Consider the following 5,737-nt stretch of genomic DNA (forward strand, 5'->3'; position numbering starts at 1 on the left):
GAACCTCATATACAATACCTATGTGTTTGCGCAAGTATATATTCATAATAGTACTATTATATGTGCTTTCTCCAACTCAGAGTTCAGCTAAGATATCACAATTTGTAATAGTACTATTATATGTGCTTTCTCCAACTCAGAGTTCAGCTAAGATATCACAATTGGTGTGCCTTGGTACGACAAAGGAAATAGAAATATGAAGTTATAAATAACCTATCCCCGTTAAGGAGCTTAATTAGATAATACCATTGAACTTCCAAAGAGGAAAACAACCTTTTGATAGAGTAGAAGGGTTCAAATACTATATCAAGAATGAAAAGGTTACCACACCCTTGAAACAAAGAGGAATGAACTTTTATCTTGATCACTAAGCCATGAACAACGCTACTTGTTCCAAACAGAAAAAGTTCATCTCTCGTTAAACTTAGAATAACACATGCTTATATAGTGCCTTCAGATTTCTGTAGAGAAAACAAATCTGATCTTATCAAGCATTATATGGCATCATGTTGAACTGTGTAGCTGTTATTATTATATGGCATCCGGAGAAAGGAAAGTGGTGTGCAAGAAACCATTATCTAATTTCAATGCAAGTTTTCCAGTAAATCAATCAAATGCGGGATATGCACTTGTAATAGAATAACCATAGCCAAATATTGCACAAATCAACCCTCAACTCCCATTTCAAGCAAACGAAATTATAACATCCACTTGTCAAGTCAGATTGCTTTGTATGGTAATGATGCACTATAACATACTATTAAGTTTACTTATTAGAGAGAAGGCTGATATGTTTTTTCACCAAATGATCCTTACGCTAATAATAATATCACGGCCAAATAAAAATAGCATTACCTACATCGAGATGTAGGCATGGAAAAAAAGGAAACATGCTCTGATCTCCTAGAAAGAACATACAACATGGTTAGGCCCAGTTTCATACCGGTGCATTTGATCCTCACTGCTGCGACGCACTCATTTCATAAAACCTTTGTAGCATGAGCCATTACCTTGACAACAAAATTGCATTAACACTAATCCACCCTACCTTATATTTTCATGTCGTTTTGCTCGCCGGGGCATGCATCGAGGTAGAAATCATAAGCCGCCGTTTGCACTTTCTTCTTTTGACCAAGCTATGACATAATGACAAGATAGCATGTCAGCAGCAAAGTAATTAAGCTTGCATGTCAGATTATTATCTACCCCCATCTTTCAGACTTTTTTCTGAAATCATAACTATTGGCATATCAGTAAGTTCTTTGTGTCATGTAGATGGTAAAAGTTTCTTCTGCAGATTTCTGCCTAGCAAGATCGCAAAGCTTGTTTTGAGCACCTTGGCACATCACTCAAAGTGTGACCAGCCTGGGTGCAGAATATGATGGAACAAATAGTTCATGGAATATACATGTTACAGGGAATTACTAAGACATGAAGGCACATGTTTAAGCATACTCATCCCAGGAAGAGTACACACAACACAGGTACAAGGTAATCGATCCTATCAAAACCCAGAAAACACACACTTCCATTTTCATTAACCACAAACAAAGGAATAAGAGTGTACCTTCCGGATGAGGTTGGCGTGACTTTGCCCACTGGGACAGCATTGATGGAGATGCGGGTGGTCTTGGCTCAACGCAGTGAATTTCTCTAGGCCCGGCAGCTCCAAGTTCTGTACAACTCAGAAAATCACAAGAATTAGTGAAGACTGAGTAGAAGCAAATTTGATGGATCCACTGGTGGGTAAATATTACCCAGAAGAGATACCCATTCTCAACAATCCAAAGTTCCTATGCAGAAATATGGCCGCAAGAAACATGGAGCCAAGTGCATGATTCTTACTAAATAATCGCTTTGAAAAAGTAATGTTGTCACGGAGACATAATATAAAAAGTAATATGGTCTGGATGGATCAAAGCCAATTCAACCGAATTAAAATCATATTATCAGTGGAGAGTCAGTTTCAGTGACCACCACAGGATGTGAGGATCATTAGAAGAGAGAAAGAATGGAAATCTTAGGCTCATGTAAGCGAGTATCAAGCCAAAAAATTGTTGCGGTATGAACAAGACAACAATAACATTTTAGTCGTCTTCTAGAGGTTACTAACATGGTTTAATTGGGAGATATAATTGTGGAAGCGCTAAGTTTCTAGCTTGAGACCCATATTTCATTACCGTACGGATCATCCCTACTTGTTAGTTAATGTTTTGATTTTTTTAGATTTAGTCCACCGTTGTACTGAGCTAACCTCAACATAACATGTTTTAATCGATCCGACGAGCTTCTTGGATGGCCTAATATGCTTGGATTGTGTACTTTCAGGTGAGCCAAAATACAGGCTTCCCCGTAATAGAAGTGGAATGAGGAAGAATGATGGTTAATTCCATATAGGCAAAATCTTTCTTTTATCTCCTACAGACATGAGACTTAATTTCTTTTATCTCCTACTGACAGCATCAATAATAAATTGTGCAAGCTGATGTCTTAATAGTCGCAACACTGAAGTTGTTGTGTACTTGATCTGAACCATCAAGGCTGAGCTACCAACACAATAGATTGATTGAAACAGTTAAACAACCTCATAATTTACGGATGAGCGATGAGCGGATTTCGGAGGAAGCAAAAACAAATCATCAGGAATTTAGGTATCATACGTTAAAAAAGGGTATTACAGAGTGTAACCTGTAGTGGCTCAAACTGGGTAATAATAATAAATGACAACTTCAGATGAAAAGGCAATCAAACGAGAAAATAAAGCCAAGAAACATTTGAACAAAAAACTACCCGCAGTGTTGGTTTTCAAAAGAGCACCTCCTACCCCAACGTGTCCTACAGGAACTTGATGTAAAATGATGGAATGACTTGAGATTGAAACCTGCATATATTACATAGGAAAATCATGAGTTACAGCATAATATTGACATTTCAACTTAAAATGCATTCCCCCATATTGCTTCAGATACCAAAGGCTCTGGAAGTTGGTCATTCCCGAAAAAATTGGAAATAGTGAAGGCAAATCTAATGTGCCGATTGGTCTTTTACCTACTATAAACACGGAGCTACCGATATAAATGAAAATTGAGTGTTGGTTTAGGACATTTGCTCGAGCTACAATGCAGGAAATCCATAAGCTCTACATAGGTGGCATTTAACTTGTCCTTTGGATCCTTATATTTGATTCGTGGAATCCTTGTAGGGTCCATTCGGAAGAATCAAGCGAAAAACAAAAACTGTAGTGCTTCTTCAATGCATGAAGCACAAGTTTTAGTCAAGCAAATGCAAAATAGATCTGAACCAAGATTAGTAAATGTTTCAGCTTAAGTAAGCGCACCATAAAATTATTGGAGAATTTGCACACTCCTTTGAACTTTCTACCGAAAACTACCTAGACACCAATCAAAGGCAAAATAGATGTGAATCAGGTACGCAAATTCAGAGAGTGATCAGATCGGGCACGAGAATACGATGGAACAAAAAGTTCACGGAATCACTATATGTTACAGGGAAAATCAGCCCAATTAGAGTACACACAACGGCAGGTACAAGCAAATCGATCATATCAAAGCGCCAAAAACACGCATTTCCATTCTCATTAACCACACACAAAGGAAGAAGGGTGAACCTTCCGGATGAGGTTTGAGAAGTAGACGGAGACGAAGGTGGTCTTGGCGCACCGCGGCGAATTTCTCCGGAGCCCGGTAGCTCGACTCGTAAAGCGCAGAAATCACAAGAATTAGATGAAGACTTTTGTAAATAGCAGCAACTTATGGACTTGCTTCCACCCATGCTCTTGGCTGTCGCAGTAATGCTAGATAGGTGAATTTGGAACCGGACACATACATTATTTGTCAGACCATATATAAAGTTGTAGGTTTAAATGAAAAGAGGAAAATATATAAACCTATTCTGAAATCAAAACGAACTTTTTCTCTCACTGCATGTCTATTCATCCTTGAGATTACAGATTTGAGTTGGAGTCAGCATATACACCCAATGCAATACAAAATAATTTTTTCACACCTGCACTGAGAATGGAAAAAACTCACTATCAGACACACTACTAAATAAACAGCCGGGTCTGCAAAGGAAAAGACCAAACCAACAGACATGCTTATTTTGTCAGCTATTGAAAAGTAAGGATTATAAGTTTAATAAGAAATCAAGACTATGCAAAATTTTAGACATCTATTAGGAAGTAGGGATGAATAGAGCCCCCTCCAAGTAATTAACTTTAGCAAACCATCTGATTTATGTTAGCTATTTGATCATAATGTACGCACAAATGCATGGCCAGAACTTAAGCAATGATGCAAACACCACCATGTGGATCAAACCGATGAATAAAACAAAGATGGAGATGCCAACGTACATATGTCCAAAGTAAAACCCAAGGAAGAAGTCTTTTTTTTAGATCCGACCAATTTAGCTGCTTCTGCAGTTCTGCCAATTTGTTTGCCTCCAAGTAGATGGAAACCTGAAGATTCGATGAGAACCACGCACCAGAGCATGCATAGAGGGATTAAAAAATATCTGAACTCTGATTAGTAGGACTTTTCATGTCATCTTGTCTGAAGCACCACCGAAGCACCGATCTGCGTATTTTCTTGCGGTAGATGAATCATCGATCCTGAAGACACCTTCATAAATTATAGCAGGCAACATCAAATTAGCACCATCCATCAGTTCAAGCCGTGAGAAGAGAGATTGTTGACCTTACGCGTCGTGCGACTCCCTGGTGTCCCGCGCGGCTCCGGATCCTGCTACCAGCCTTGCGCAGCTCAATCCCATCCAGGAGCAAGCTCCGTGGTCGGGGTCCACCGTCCAAGTGAGAGTCTGCGACGACCCAAGCCACGGCCGGCGGTCACAGGGAGTCGGACAGGGAGAAGAGCAGCGGCGGCTGGCGGATCGGGGGAGAGAAAAGAGATTGAGAGATAGACGGAGAGGAAGAGACAGAGAACGAGAGGAGGGAGAAGCAAGACGAACCTCAGGCCTGTGCCGAGGACGAAATCGAGGGCGCGCGCACCAGCCGTCGCCGCTCGTTTGCTTCCTCTCTCCGCCGCTGGACGAAATCGATGGCGCGCGTAAGCGCCTACTCTCCGCCGACCCGGTCGACGGGGGACGGCCGACGCTCCATCCCTGAACTCCACGCATCCTTCCTCTCATCCATGGCCGCCAGGACTCCTCCCATCCTCATCAAGCCCCGCCGTCTGTGGAAGAGCTCCTCAAGGCGGCGCTCGCGTCGCCACCACTCTCCCGCGCTGCCGCCCACCTTCGTGCGCTCTCTCGCATCTCCTCTTCCGGCCTGCCACCTCGGTCGTCCCCGTCCGGCTCCATTTCTGGGAGAGGCGGCGTGCCACCATTGGGATCAGGAGAGAGGTCGCCGTTGGGAAGGAGAAACAGGATTGGGGAGGAAAGGAGAGCACCGGATTGGGGAACCTTTTCACCACGCCCTGATCTAGGGTTTTCACCCACCGCACGCCCGCACAGGAAACGAGGGAAGAAAGGCGACGTGAACGAGCGGCCTCGTTGTCTCTGCTCGCCGTCCCCACACACGCTAGGTCCCATTCGTCATGGACCTAATCAGACAAGCAGAAGGTGAGAAAAATGTTACCGCATCCGACGGCTGTGGTGAAAAGTGGGATTGTGGCTGGTGAAACGAACGAACCAGATTGTTTTGCCCCTCTCAGACCCCCTAGATGGCTGGGTAGTCTTGCAACATTTATAGGAGAAA

The 5,737-nt window shown here is 42.4% G+C and overlaps 1 long non-coding RNA gene across 1 annotated transcript; it reads right to left on the reverse strand.

The window, feature by feature from the left end:
* Positions 1-1,627: 1,627 nt before the first annotated feature.
* Positions 1,628-3,696, reverse strand: LOC124673713. The gene is made up of 3 exons (XR_006992801.1): positions 3,629-3,696; positions 2,791-2,881; positions 1,628-1,675 (listed from the first exon to the last, which is right to left on the reverse strand). It is a non-coding gene; the product is annotated as an uncharacterized LOC124673713 (long non-coding RNA).
* Between the last annotated feature and the right edge of the window lie 2,041 nt (positions 3,697-5,737).

This window comes from Lolium rigidum, chromosome 7 (genome assembly GCF_022539505.1).
Source record: "Lolium rigidum isolate FL_2022 chromosome 7, APGP_CSIRO_Lrig_0.1, whole genome shotgun sequence".
Classification (NCBI taxonomy): Eukaryota; Viridiplantae; Streptophyta; class Magnoliopsida; order Poales; family Poaceae; genus Lolium; species Lolium rigidum.